This window comes from Pinus tabuliformis, chromosome 3_2 (assembly GCF_031772625.1).
Source record: "Pinus tabuliformis cultivar Carrire ecotype Pingquan chromosome 3_2, CPIR1, whole genome shotgun sequence".
Lineage (NCBI taxonomy): Eukaryota > Viridiplantae > Streptophyta > Pinopsida > Pinales > Pinaceae > Pinus > Pinus tabuliformis.
The window spans coordinates 895,821,783-895,836,222 of NC_142302.1; positions in this window are offsets into that span (position 1 = coordinate 895,821,783).

The window sequence follows — 14,440 nt, forward strand, 5'->3', positions numbered from 1 at the left end:
CATTTATTTTCTTGAATTTTGTTCAGAATGCAAATGTTGTCTGTTGTTCTAACCCCTTTTGCCACAAGTTCCCCTGAGGAAGAGTTCCTTATTTCACAGTCTTTGGTGCTGAAGACAACCTTATGTCCTTGATCACAGATTTGGCTGACACTCAGGAGGTTGTGTTTGAGCCCGTCTACTAGCAAAGCATCTTGAGCTTTTCCTTTTCCATTGATAAGAGTAACAGTTCCTTTTCCTGCAATTCTGCCAGATCCACTTCCAAAGGACACATTTCCTTCCTTTTTGCTCAATGAGACAAACTTCCTTTTGTCCCCTGTCACGTGTCTGGAGCACCCACTATCCACAAACCAATGATTTTCATTATTTTGAGCATATGGAGCCAGGTCGCATTTATCCATGTTGGGTTTCTACTCTCTTTTCTTCCTTTGAGTGGGCAGTTTTGTTCAAAGTGTCCATTATTGTAGCATAATGAGCAAATCAGATCAAATGTGGTCAAGGGATCAAACGAATTGAAGGTTTTGATTTGTCCCTGCCTTTTGGGGGCATATGGTTTGATTATTTGATCCTTTAGCTTTGGTGTTTCACTTCTGCGAGCCATGCAATGTCTGGCTTGATGACCGAAGTTTTTACAATGAAAACAATGTCCAAGAAAGATAGTTTTGTACCTGTTGTAGTAGCCACAGTTTGAGTCAATTTCCTTCCTTGGAATTACTCCCGCTTCATTCTTTGGATTTGAGATGGGCCTTTGATGGAATACTAGTTTGTATTTGCTGTAGTATCCATGATTCGAATCCACATTCTTCTTTGGTATTATTTTCTCTTCATTCTTTCGATCTGGGATGCACCTTTGATGACATACTTTTTCTTCTTTTGGGTTGCTGGAAAGTGCATCAGCATAGCTTTTCACACTGTTCTTAGTGCTTGATGATTCTCCTTTAAAGCCTATTCTAGACTTGTCATGTTGAGGTTTTTGACTTTTTAGGATAGTCTCAAGTATTTGAGAGCTTTTCCAACCCTTTTTGACTTGCTCCAATTCCTTCCTCAGAGATACTATTTCGGCTTCACGTTCTTCACAAGTCTCTTCTTTTTATTTTAGCTTTGTTTCCAAGAGATCTTCTCTTCTTCTTGTTTCCTCGTTTTCTACCTTGAGAGAAATGATTTTATTTCGTAATTTCTCATTTTCTTCAATGGCACTTATTAACAGTTCATCTACATTTCCTTCTAGCCTTGAGTCATCTTCATTTGTGAATGCCATGAATAATGTTTCTTGGCTTTCATCATGGTCACTTTCTTCATTTGATTTCCTTTTGATGACTACAAATTCATCCTCATCAGATTCATCTTGCTTAGAGAAGAAGTTGTTCTTATTGAACCCTTTCTTTTTGTGTGCCATTCTTTTAGAATTTCCTTCATCATCACTATCATGTTTATGAGGACATTTTGCAGCATAATGACTTATTTTTCAACATTTGAAACAGATAAGAGGGTACTTAACTTTTAGCTTGGATCCTCTTTTCAGCTTTCGTACAAATTGAGCTAATTCGGATTACACATCGGAGTCATCACTACAGTCATTCCTTTCTTTCCCCTTCTTTGATTTTGAAGCCTTGAATGCTGCATCTTTGGAGCTTGGGCCACCTTGACTCATCTCATAGGCAGTGAGGATTCCATGGAGTTCATCCATCTTGAGAGTATCTAGGTCCTTTGCTTCTTCTATGGCACTTATTTTGGAGTCAAATCTGTCTGGAAGAGATCTTAATACCTTTTGAACAATGGTACTTTCTTCAATCTTTTCGTCCAATCCTTTAAGGGATTTGACTACTTCAGCTAGTCAGAGGAAGTATGATGAAATATCTTCTTCATCTTCCATCTTTAGACTTTCATATTGCCTTATATGAGTTTGAAGCTTTGCCTTCTTGACTTTAGAGTCTCCATCGTATAAGCCAACTAGCTTATCCCACATTTCTTTGGCAGAGTTACAATTCATGACTTTTGTGAACTCGGAATCAGTGATTCCACTAGTGATGGAGTTCAAGGCTTTTGCATTTGCAATATAGGCTTTCCTCTCGTCTTGATCTATTGGAAGAGTGGGAGGAATTTGGTACTCATTTTGAACGAAATGCCAGACTTCAGGTCCAAGGGACATTAAGTAGTAGGTCATTCTCTTTTTCCAGAAACCAAAATTAGTGCCATCGAACAGAGGAGGTCTTCCTGATGCTTCGTGATTTCTCATCATGGCTATGAATCCTTCTTCAAGCTGTTAGGCTAATATGAAGAAGCCCGCTCTAATACCAATTGTTGGAAATACTGAGGGGGGGGGGGGGGTGAATCAATATTTCTTTTTAATTGTTCTTTTTATCACCAAAAATATATACATGGAACACAAAAATGGATAGTTGAAATAAATGCTTTTATTAACACAAATAGTGCTATGAAATAAATACAATATATAACTGGTTGCAATAAGTTGCCAAGCACCAACTTGGACTTTTGTGAGGCACCAACCTACAGAGCACCAACTTTGTTCTTCCAAGGCAATAGTTCTGCACTTATGAGCACCAACTCCCAAAGATTCCAGTCCTTTTAGTTCTGAGGCTCCAATTTCGTGGGCTCCAACCCAAACTTGGTATAAATTGTTTCGCTGTAGTTCTCTGCTCTGCTGAGCTTCTCCTTCACTCCTGTTCTCCTGCTTCTGCTGCCTCTCATGCTGATTTTCCGCAACAACAACCCATCTCTCCTTGTTTTTCCTGTTTTTATGTATTCCTGATGCCTCTGTCTGTTTGTTTTCGCCTTCCACTGGCTCTTTGGCTTCTTCCACGCTTGCTTTAGCTTCTTCTGTGCTGGCTTGTCCTTTGGCTTCCCTCTTCTCCATTGATTTGGCTTTTCAGTTTCCTCTGCGCTGGCTTTCCATTCAGCTTCCTGGATTTTCAGGCGTTGTGTGTTAAAAAACTATAACAGAGCCCCGTTTTTCAATGATAACAAGCATACACAGAGACAACATTGTTTAACGGACATGCCACGTCCCAATTGCAATCGCAATCGGCTTTAGTTTAGCCTCCTGAACTATTGGAAGCATTCCTTAATGTATTTTTGCCTCCAAACCCCGTGCAAGGCAAATATTCAAATACACAGGAAATATGAGAAAAAATAGGTGAAAACGTTAAAGGGTAGACTTCAAGAATTATTACACCCGCATCTATACTGTATCAGGTCCGCTACATATATCGCAATCGGCAATCAAGGCTTTCTGGGGTCCTTTATACATCGAGCCCATGGCATCGCTGATGGTTGATGGCTAATCCTCCTGCGGATGCGATATAACATTAAAGTTGCATCTATAACTGCTCCGGGTCCGCCTTGTAATCGCAATCGGCAGTCGCCAATGGTCGATGGCTAATGGACGCAATATGACATTAAGCCAAATTGCAATGTTGCATTGGGTCCGGTCTTGCAATCGCAATTGGCGCTTGCGGGAGGACAACCCTTTGTGTATCATTACGATTGGCGGATGCGATATATCATAAAACATTTCATAATGTGCAGCGGGTCCGTTACATAATGTATATATGTATCTATATATATATATATATGTATGTATCTATATATATATATATATATATATATATATATATATATGTTGTAATTTGCAAGTGTTTAATGTGGCGAGGCTTAAGGCCCACATACATAACGATATATATATATATATATATGCCTGCTCCGATAGTGTATTCCAATGCAACTCAGTCTTCCGCCTCCGATAGTGAATTTGCAATATATATGTGAGTTTCACCTTCGATAGTGTAAATGCATGCATATACTCTATATAGCTCCCGATAGCTCTGTCTGCTTCCTCCAATGACTCCGATAGCTTTGATTGCTTCCTCCAATGAATCTATCTGCTCTTTGCTCTGTTTGCTCCTCTGATGGCTCTGTTTGCTCCTCTTGGCTCCTTCAATAGCTCTGTTTGCTTGTCTGTTTGCCCTGTTCTTCTTTGGAATATATATATGGCACCTCCTGTAGCTCTGTTTTGGCATATATATATGATATATATATATATATATATATAGATATATATATATATATATGGCTCCTCCTGTAGCTCCTCTTGGTTCCTCGAATATTGCCATATTGACATCAATGACAATCTATGTCAACAACTACAATGACACATTTTAGTGTTAGACAACTCATACAATTGAACACCTCCATTCTTGGTGACTCCATATAAGGCAATGATCTTATTGTGTTCTCTGGGGTCCAATATAGGGGCTCCTCCCTTGGTCAGTTAGGGGGTTGGACCTAAATAGCAAGAGTTTGGGCTGAGGTGACATTGGTTCCCTACCTCGTGTATGCCATCTAGCAGGTTGCCAGGACATTAGCAACAATGCTAATTTGATCGGTAACATGGCCTTCTAACCATACAAAACTAATTTTATGTGATGAAGCATCCATATATGGGAGGAAGAAGCTATTGTAGAGTTTCAAGTGAAGTGTTAGAATTGCTTTTATGACTATGAAATGTTATCTTCCTCTCCTCTACCTATGTTGTATAGGCCTTGAGTTTAACATATTGATTTATGGATAATTTATAATGATACAAAAAATCATTATGATCATTAATACATTTATAATAATAAATTAATATTATTTATCAACATATATATATAGATAAAACCCACTAGATGTGTATGGGTGCTATTCCCTTGTTTCTTGAAATTTTTGAAAGTGTTAGTTTTGATATCCATACTCTATTGAAGAACTTTCCTCATTCTAAGTGGTATAATTGAGCATGTACACACTTACAATTAATAAAGTAAATAACTAGAAAAGGTTGCTTTAGCAAGAATGGGAATGAAGTAAGTTCATTTATATATGATGGGGGGCTAGGTTTGGTGCCAAATTAACTTGAGTATGCATACATAAGTAATTTTTGGTTATTTAGTCTAGTCTTGTATTAAGAGATGTTATGTTCTTATAAAGGTTTGATCGTTGTCTTCATGTCTCCTAAGATTGCCAATGGATTATGCATTCAATTGATCATTTTTGTTAATTTCCAGTGATTGGGAGGATCTCAATAGCTCTTTAAATATGACATGCATAATTCTATTGGAAGGAAAAACTTGGTGACTATAAATAAGCATGTTGTTAGTTGTTTAGACTTCCTAGCACCAATAACCACTGGCATGGTGGTCTTTGGGGAAACATTTCTTTTCTCTAGTAGATTGATAAGGGGTGTGAAGGCAGTAAAAGGTAATCTTTGCAAGGGCAGGTCTTGGGGGTTTGTCACTAATTGTAAGGTAAAATTAGAATTAATTTTACATAGAGCCTTGGATTTGCAACTAGCAATATAGAATAATTTTATGCTTTATACAAAAACACGGAGTTAGCAAAAAAAATGTATTGACTCTCATTCAATCATAAACATCACAATCAGAAAATCTATATAGAGTGTTAATGTGCAAATGCTGCACATAACTTAACTATATAGCTTCAAAAAAGATATTTTATATTCACCCTTGTAGCCAGAACTTAATTCACAAATAGCCTAGCAAATAAAAGTGGCACATTGGAACTAGGCGTGGTTAAAATTTGGGGATTTACTGATTAATTGTGCCCTTTATTAAATTAAACTTACCAACTACTACAACTTGAAGGTGAAGTACATGCGAAATGCGAAATTTGTGTGAGTTAAAAGAGGATAGGAGTGAAAATTCAGACAAGAGCTCTGGAAAATATTGCTAAAAGATGACAATGGGTTGTGGAAAAGTACATAACATATGCTATTTGTCTTTGCAACTCCTTTTTTAGGAGATATTTGTAATCTCACTTAAGACACTACCTACCACCTTTCTTAACTCCACCTAACAATTGTTGATTTTTTATGATATCTTAATCTGATAATTACTTTTCAATGATTCATTAACCAATTCATCTTATATCACATTCATCATTAAGCAATTATACATAGGAAATCTCAACAATAAAACAATAATGATAGTAGGATCATGAAGAGACAACCAAACACAAGAGAGACAAAAATTTACCCTGGGAAACCCTCTTCTTAGGAAAATCCCAACAACCTTTTCTTAGAGAAATTATCCAATTCAATAAGAGATACAATATTAACTTTCCGGCCAAAATAAAGTTACACCGACCAGTAACCAAACCTAGGTCAAACTTCCTACAAATAGTCTCAATCAACTATGGTCAAATTGCCCAAGGAGAGGCCGAATTTCGGCCTCTTGTTGCTGCTTAGAGATTTGGTTTGCTGCCCAGAACTCTGTTTGCCCAGAAGCTCGGTCTACCTGGAAACTTAGTTTGCCCATAAGCGCGAAGCAAACATAAGTCAAATAACTAGAATAAGCTTGAACAAATTTTGGTCTCCTTCTTTTCCTTCTCCTTTGTATGGGTGAACAAAAACATATGTATTGATTATGATCCGAGTTGGTGTCTAGTGGAGGAAGTCGAATGACCTTTTTATAGAGGTCTAATGTGCCCCAAGTGGTTTGTTACTTTGACTGAACCAACTTGATTTTGGGGGAAAACAAATTAAATTTAAATTACAATTCCATATCTTGATTTGTGGGCTAATTACATGTTGAAAAGTGTAACTAGGTTCGGTCTTCATAATGACATGTAATTAGGATTTTATGTAATGAGATGTAAATAAGAAAAATGAAATTATTATATTGACTTGCTTCATGGGTTTCATGAGCAAGAATTTTGTTTTTGAGTTAAGACTCCCATTGAGAGTCTTTAGGATTTATTTGTCATCTAGTCATAAAATGTAAGAGTCATTGTCATGTAAATGAAGTCATGTTACACTTTGTAAAAGGTCAATATTGTCTATGTAAAGTATCCTCCAAGAACTTGTCACATAACCTCTTCAAGTCGGCCTACAAATGATGAAGAAGCTGCTAGTTAAAGTCTGCCTAACTCCAGCTATCAAGTCGGCCTAACTCCAGTTGTCAAGTCATTCTAAAGGTCAAGTGAAGAAGTGTATAAATAGCCCAACTCGGCCTCATTTGGAGACACACAATTCGACTTGAAGAAGTGCAAAGAAAGGGTAAAAGGTAGTATTACGAAGAAGGAAGAGAATAGAAGTGCGAAGAAGGGAGAGAAATAATTCTTCTGGGTAATGCGAAGTTAGGGTTTCTTCTGGGCCAATGAAAGTGACTTTCTTTTGGGGCAGTGAAGTATCTTTCGAGTAGTGTGAAGTTAGGGCAACAAAGTTCCTTCTGGGGCAACGAAGTATCTTCTCGACAGTGTGAAGTTAGGGTAGCAAAGTTTCTTTTGGGGCAACGAAGTATCTTCTAGGCAGTATGAAGAAGGGTTTCTTTTGGTGCAACAAAGGAAAGACTCTTCTGGGTAATCAAAGTAGAGACCGAGTTTCTTTATAGAAGACCTAGAGATCGAGATTCTCTAGGGAAGTTGTGAATGTGCAACAAAAAATGATAAACACCGAGATTCTCTAGAAGGAGCCGAAAAGGAGCAGTTCTAGATCAAGAAGAAAGGCAAAGGAAGGAAGAGGCAGAGCATCAAGGTTGGTGACAAGGTTCTTGAGAGGATACTAGACTCGAGGGCTTGTGTCAAGGTCTTGGTACTTATCAATTGAAGATCTAGAAGAAGAATTTTGATCGGGTTTTCCTCTCAAGAGGTGAGAGGTTTTGGCCTTGGTTGGAGAAGCCTACATACTGTTTCACTTGTCTTTTATTGTGCATTTTGGTAATTGTCTTGATGAAATAACACATTAGTAAGCTAACGAAGAAAAGGCTAATAAGATAAGAAGTAAAAGTGCATCACAAGCAATTATCAAGCATAGAAATTGTTAACTTTGAATGCCCTAGATTTCTCAACATGGTATCAAAGCTTAGGTGCTAAAGATAAGAAGGGGCATTCAAAGCAAGTTGATGCACAAGAACAGATCTTCAAAATGGACATCAAAGCAAGTCAAAGGTCATCAAAAGATCGAGATCTACCTTGTAGAAACCTTAAAAGCACTTCAAATACCATCACATCATCAAAGGATCGTGAATCAAGCTCTCTCTCATCAATCACTCAAGAAGAAGGTCCTCTATCAACATAGAGATAAAGGAGGAAGCAAGCAACAATTTGACAAGTAAGTCTATGACTATATCTGATAACATCAAAATGTCTTTTTGCAAGGAAAACAATAAATTGGTTGGGGCTGTAAATTTCCTTGCATGGCAGAAAAGGACTAACCTTAATCTTATTGAGAATGAGGTCATGGATCACATTAAGGGATCAATAACCCAACCTCCAAAAGAAGATAGTCAAGCTCATGCTAGATACATGAAGGGAGAAGTGAGAGCCCAAAGGATTCTTATAGAATCTATAAAAGACTCTCTAATCCCATATGTATCAAAATTGGAAACTGCAAAAGCTATATATGACAGATAAGTAGAGTTGTTCTCTGTAAGCACCGCAGGAGAAGTAATCTCCTTAAGGAAAGAACTCTACAAACTAAAGATATCCAGGGAAGATGGAATAGCCTCATACTTCATGAGGATATCAAAACTTCGAGATCAACTACAATAACTAAGAGAAGTTATCTTTGATAGAGAGATGACCATAGTGGTACTAAATGCACTACCAGAGGAATGGGCTAACTCCACTTCAAGTTTATATGGGAAGAAAGAGACTACTCCATTTCAAGATCTATGGTCACTCTATAAGATCAAAGAAACCAGACTGAAGGCAAAGATTGATGTCGGACCAAGTGAGTGTTGATTTAGGGTAGCATCGGATGTGCTCTAGCCACAAAATTTGGTGGAGAGGTTGGGGCACATGAGATCTCCAATACCTAGAAAGGGTTTGGGCAGATTCTAAACAGATCAGGAGATATTAAAATAATTAATATTTTTAATGGAGTCCCTAAGTCTAAATTTAGGGAAAATAAAATATTAATGTGTATTAATATGAATATGTGTTAGAATGGTCCAAAAGAAATGGATCAAGCCAGATCTAATCTTAGCCGTTGATTAGGGACTTAATCTCGGCCGTTGAGATGTCAACAGAAAAAGTATAAGAGGAGGCTTGAGGTGCATTTGGAGAATACATTGAGGGAGACCAGTCAGTTCAATTTCTGAGCGGGGTTTGCTAAGAAATTGAACCAGTGGTCTGGATAGCAGTCAGGAGGTAGCAAGTACGAAACAGAGAGACAGGAGGTCAGCGCAGAAGAGGCAGACGCAGAACCAGAGGAAGCCACGCAGAGGCAGCAAAGATTGCGCAAAGCCAGAGGGAGCCAGAAGGGCTTGCATCATCCACGTGGACGCTGCAGGAGTGATGCAGAAGCCCAGATAGGTTGCACAGAGCCTCAGTAGGCTGACGTAGAGGGTTTTAGGCTGACGCAGAGGGTTTTACGCTGACACAGAGGGTTTCAGGCTGTAGCAGAGGTCAGTAGGGCCTACATTGGGTTTAGGAAAGTGCTGGAAGCTTGTCTATTTGTGGGTAAGCCAGTTTGGCACCTTGTTGTACAAAAAAATTGTTGAATAATAAAATCCTCCCTTGCTGCACCGGTTTTCCCACTTTGGGTTTTTTTGGGGACATTAGTCCAAAATAACTGTCAATGTGTGCATGTTTTGTTTCTGTATTACGATGTGATATCTGTAGTAGTATTTATTTTAATGTTTGTTGAAGTAATTTCATGAATAACTTATGATGAAATAAGTAGGAAAAGTAAATCAGTTGCTGCAGTGATAGAATTTTCACATGGTATCAGAGCAAGTAATCAGAGACAGAAAGGGAAAATCAGTTATGGGTCGAGACCATGATGCAGAGGCATCCACCTCAGGGGACTCACATAGATTTTCAGAAGATTGCACAAGAGAGAGATTTCGATTTCTCTATGTTGGCTTCCAGGTTGGAAGAAGAAGTGGCGTGCATGACTAGTGCTGCATCATCAGAAGTATGGTATATAGACAGTGAAGCCTCGTGGCATATGACGGGAATCAGGGAGTGTTTCTCAGAATATCGAAAAGAGAAGATGAACTTTCAGATCACCATGGGAACAAGGCAAAGTGTACTCTAGTAGGAAAGGGTACCATAGCTTTCAGACAGAATCGGGAGAGCGGTTCCGTGCCACAAATGTGCTGCATGTGCTAGGATTGGAGATGAACTTACTTTCTGTGTCACAACTACAAGGCAAGGGCTATGACGTCTATTTCATCAAGGAAAAGGTATACGTCAAACATCCAAGCTGGAAAAAGAAAGTGTCGATCGAGATCAAAAGCAATCAGTTGTACATATTACAACTAGAATCTCCAATGGCACTAATAGGCAGTCATGGAGACAAAGACTTTGGCAACTGTCAAGCTATCAAAGGACTAGTTCTTCAATATCGCTGTAAGTCTGCCTACTAAACTTCTATCCAAAATCTTGCCTCAACAATTAAGTTAAACAATTCAAGTACAAGATGAGAAATGAACAGAAGCTCGACTTCGTACCTCAAATTTTCGTCAAACAAGTATGGTGTCAAAAGGCGTTCCTTCTATACCATTGTTTGGTTCATATTTTCCCTTCAATTTGTGGAATGAATAGACTTCAAGTATTTCTTTAGTACAATGGACTAATCAGACCTTGAAGCATAACTCAGTCCCTTAACAATCTGATCCTTGGCTTCAAAATTTTGATCTCAGTTATCAAGAATATACCACTGAAAAATTAACCTTGGAAACAACATTAAATTTTCCTTTTGAATCTTGATTCATCCACAAAGATATGGTTTTCAAACTACCCTTGACTTAGGCTTGGATCTACCCTTAAACTATCTTATATCAACAACATAACATGGGTGTTCTCTGTGGTTGAAAACAACCTTAATTCAGGTTGTACCTGCTCCTCTTCATGGGAAAAAACGAACCTTAAATTTTTAGCAAAAACTCAGCATCAAACAAGCCATTAAACACACTTTCTTATTGCCAAAACCTTCCTTGATTAACCCTTCATAAAATTGACCTTATTGCATATATGCTAGCTCAAACTTGGTCAAACTAGGGCTCAGATTTTGCCTCAAGATGAATATGTGCCTCAAATCATGCAAAATGAACCTTAGGAGGAGGCTCGAAACATAATCCTTAGGCCTGGCCTACAAACCACCTTAGAAGATGCGAAATATACCTTAGGAAGGCCGAAAACAAGGGCCTTAGAGGGTTGAAATCTGTGCTCAGAATAGGTCGAAAGCAAGGGCTTCAGACAATCGAAATTGGCCTTAGACCACCGATCTCTGTCCAATGAAAATCCTTCATAAGAAAGATAAAACTACGAAGCCCTTAACCCATAGAAACTCAACCTCCAACAAATACTTGTTATTTCCTAGGCCTCAAAACAAATTTTAGTGTAATTACATTACATAATTCATGATCGATTGATGCCTCTTGATGGGAGCTAAATGCCCTAATATATAGAGGAAGGAGGGGGTTGGAAGGGGGGCCGACTAACCCTAAAAGTCATGGAGTCGAACTCAAAATAATTCAAATTTTGACGGTTGACTTGACCTACAAACAAGACAAACTCAACCTTTATTGAGCTGACCATACATTTTAGCAACCATATCCATAACAAAATTCCTCGTGTAGGGCTGATTTGGCTTCTCATTGTGAGGGTTGATTTGTCAATATGTTTACTCAATTTTCTTAAATATTTTTCACAAACTTTGGCCAATGATGAGGTTTCCTTTAGCATCTCATTTGGGGTGACCACATTATGGGGCTCCAACTTTGACAGGGCATATCTTCTCAATCATGAGGAGTTATGTGGTGTGCAACCTATGATTAGAAATGGCATGATGATCACTATCATCACATGATGGTCTTGCTTGCTATTTCACTTATCTTCCCATTCAAAATATTCTTTAACAGCAGGGCATCATGACCACATCGCAAGAGCTACTCATCCTTCTAGGGCTTCTTGTTCATTGGTGCTTCCAATCAATGCAATCCATAGACCCATAGACACATGTTAAGAGCATTCAAATATTGATGTTGGCATCAATGACGACATTATTCAATAATTTACCCCTTTGACATCAATGGCAATGAGTAACTTCCCTTGACAAAATATCTACTCTGTCCTCATGCAATATGCCTTTCTTCCTTTGGCTATTTCTCTCCCCTTGACATGTTGTGCCTCTCATGATTTGCCACAAGTTGATTCTATCTTCCAATATGCTTCAATGATCCTCCTGCAACTCTTCCTGATCTTGATCTTGAAGTGCCACAAAATTGTCCACGACTTCTCTTTTCAAATCTGCACAAAGCTAACTAATCTTCCCATAATGGTGATCATGTCTGCCATCGACTACTAAGAATTTGTCGTTCCAAATCAAACTACCTGAAAGATAGATCTTCAATTTGTAGTCGCTGATACTTAGACTCCTCGTCTTTAACATTCATAATACAAGGAGTCTCCAAGTTGGATTATTTAGAATGATATATGAACTTGCTTTGCTGTAAGATAATTTTGAACCTTGTCATCTTCCTTGGAACCTATAGATTCATCATGGTCTTGCAACTTTAAAAATCCTGAGAGCATGATGTCGATTTTTGGTAGCATCGGATGTGCTCTAAGTCTCAAAATTTGCAGGGAGGCTTAGACACATGCATTCTCCAATACCCATAAATTGTTTTGGGAAATTCCACCTAGAGACAGTTTTATTAAAATAATTAATTATTTTTAATGGGACACTAAGTCTAAACTTAGGAAATTAAAATAATTAATGGGTATTAATCTAAATTGTGGATGAAACTTCTAGAAAAAGGCAAAGATCAAGTCAATATGATCCTAGCCATTGATTAGAATCTAATTTGGGCCGTTGATTGATCAGCGAGAGGATTATAAGAAGAGGCTTGATGGGCACTTGGAGAACACACAGAGGGGAGATCAAAAGTTTGATTTTTTGAAGCAGAGCAGTTGTCAGAGAGATTTTCGATAGTGATCTTTTGCAGTGAGGGGTAGAGATAATATCCAAAGGGAAATATTTCTTGGTTGGAGAATACTCAACAGAGGTGAGAGAGAAAGATCCATCAAAGGAAACAAAAAGCCAGAGAGGCTGACGCAGAGCCATGTAGAGGTAGCGTAGGTTGACACAGAGGCAACGTAGAAGTCTTTAGGGAGTCTGAAATTTGTTGGAGGGTTGGTTTTCTGTAGCTGGAAGCCGAGGTGTGAGATCGGGAGAGAAAAAGTCAGAATATTAGAGGAAAATCGATCAGTCAGAAAGAGTGATGCAGGTCCTAGACAATGTGACGTTGGGCTGACGCAGACACTTGAGGCTACCAGGGGCTGTTCATTCAAGGGTTGGATCAGCCAGGACTTCTAGTGATAGTGTGAGGTAATCTCACAGATTTCTCTGTCAGTGATATTCTCTATAATTGGATTGTCGGGAAGGCATCCAAAGATTGTATTCAGAAATTACTAATGCATAATAATAAAACCGTCAGAGTTGCTGCACCGGTTTTCCCGCATTGGGTTTTTCCGTGAACATTTGTCCAAAAAAAACTATGTAGATGTGTTGTATTTCTTTCCTGTTCAGTTTCTTGTTTTCGCTTATAATTTAAATGGTGTAGACTGCAGTGTATTAGTTTCGCTATTTATTGTAGGAAACAATAAGTAACTTGATTCACAAATTAACAAGTAGGAGAAACTTAATCAGTTGTTGCAGTAGAAATTTGGGCATCCAAATTTTCACATGGTATCAGAGTTGTAGGTGAAACAAGAGAGCAGTGCCGGAAGAGCCCAACGCTGTAGGAAGAAGGGAATTCAAAATTCCTGTAGAGGCAACAATTCGAATCCCCAGAGGGATTGCACAATTCAGGATAGGAGGGCAAGATTTTTGTGGTAAATCTCTCTCTGAGTGAGTCGATAGAGAGGTAGGATTTCCAGATCGAGAATTGTCAGCGACACAGGGAGCAACGCAACAATTACTTTAGTGAAGAGGGGTTTTTGGTGGGACACAACTTTCTGCAGGCATTTGCTGCACAGAACGACGTCAGAAGGAAGAGGAGACACTTGAGGGAATTTCTTCCTCAGAGAATTCCTAGCCACAAAATTCAAATTCTCATTTGCTGAGCAACAACAGGAGAGAGGAGGCCATTCGACTTTTTTCGATTCGCAGAGATGGAAGCCAGTTGGTTGAGAGATCAGGACAGGTTGGATGGGGCATCCAACTATGTGATTTGGAAGGCAAGGATGTCATGCCTTTTGGATGAACATTTTCTCAAAGTCTACATTGACAGTGTGGTAGCTGAGCGCGTGGATCCAGATCCGCTCAAGAAGTACAAGGGAGAAATAGCGAAGACAAAAAGAATGATCCTCAACGGAGTGAAGGATCATATAGTCTGTCACATCGTTGGCAGAAACACTGCCAAGGAGATGTGGGATGCATTGTTGACGTTATATTAGGGATTTTTCGAGCAGCGAAAGA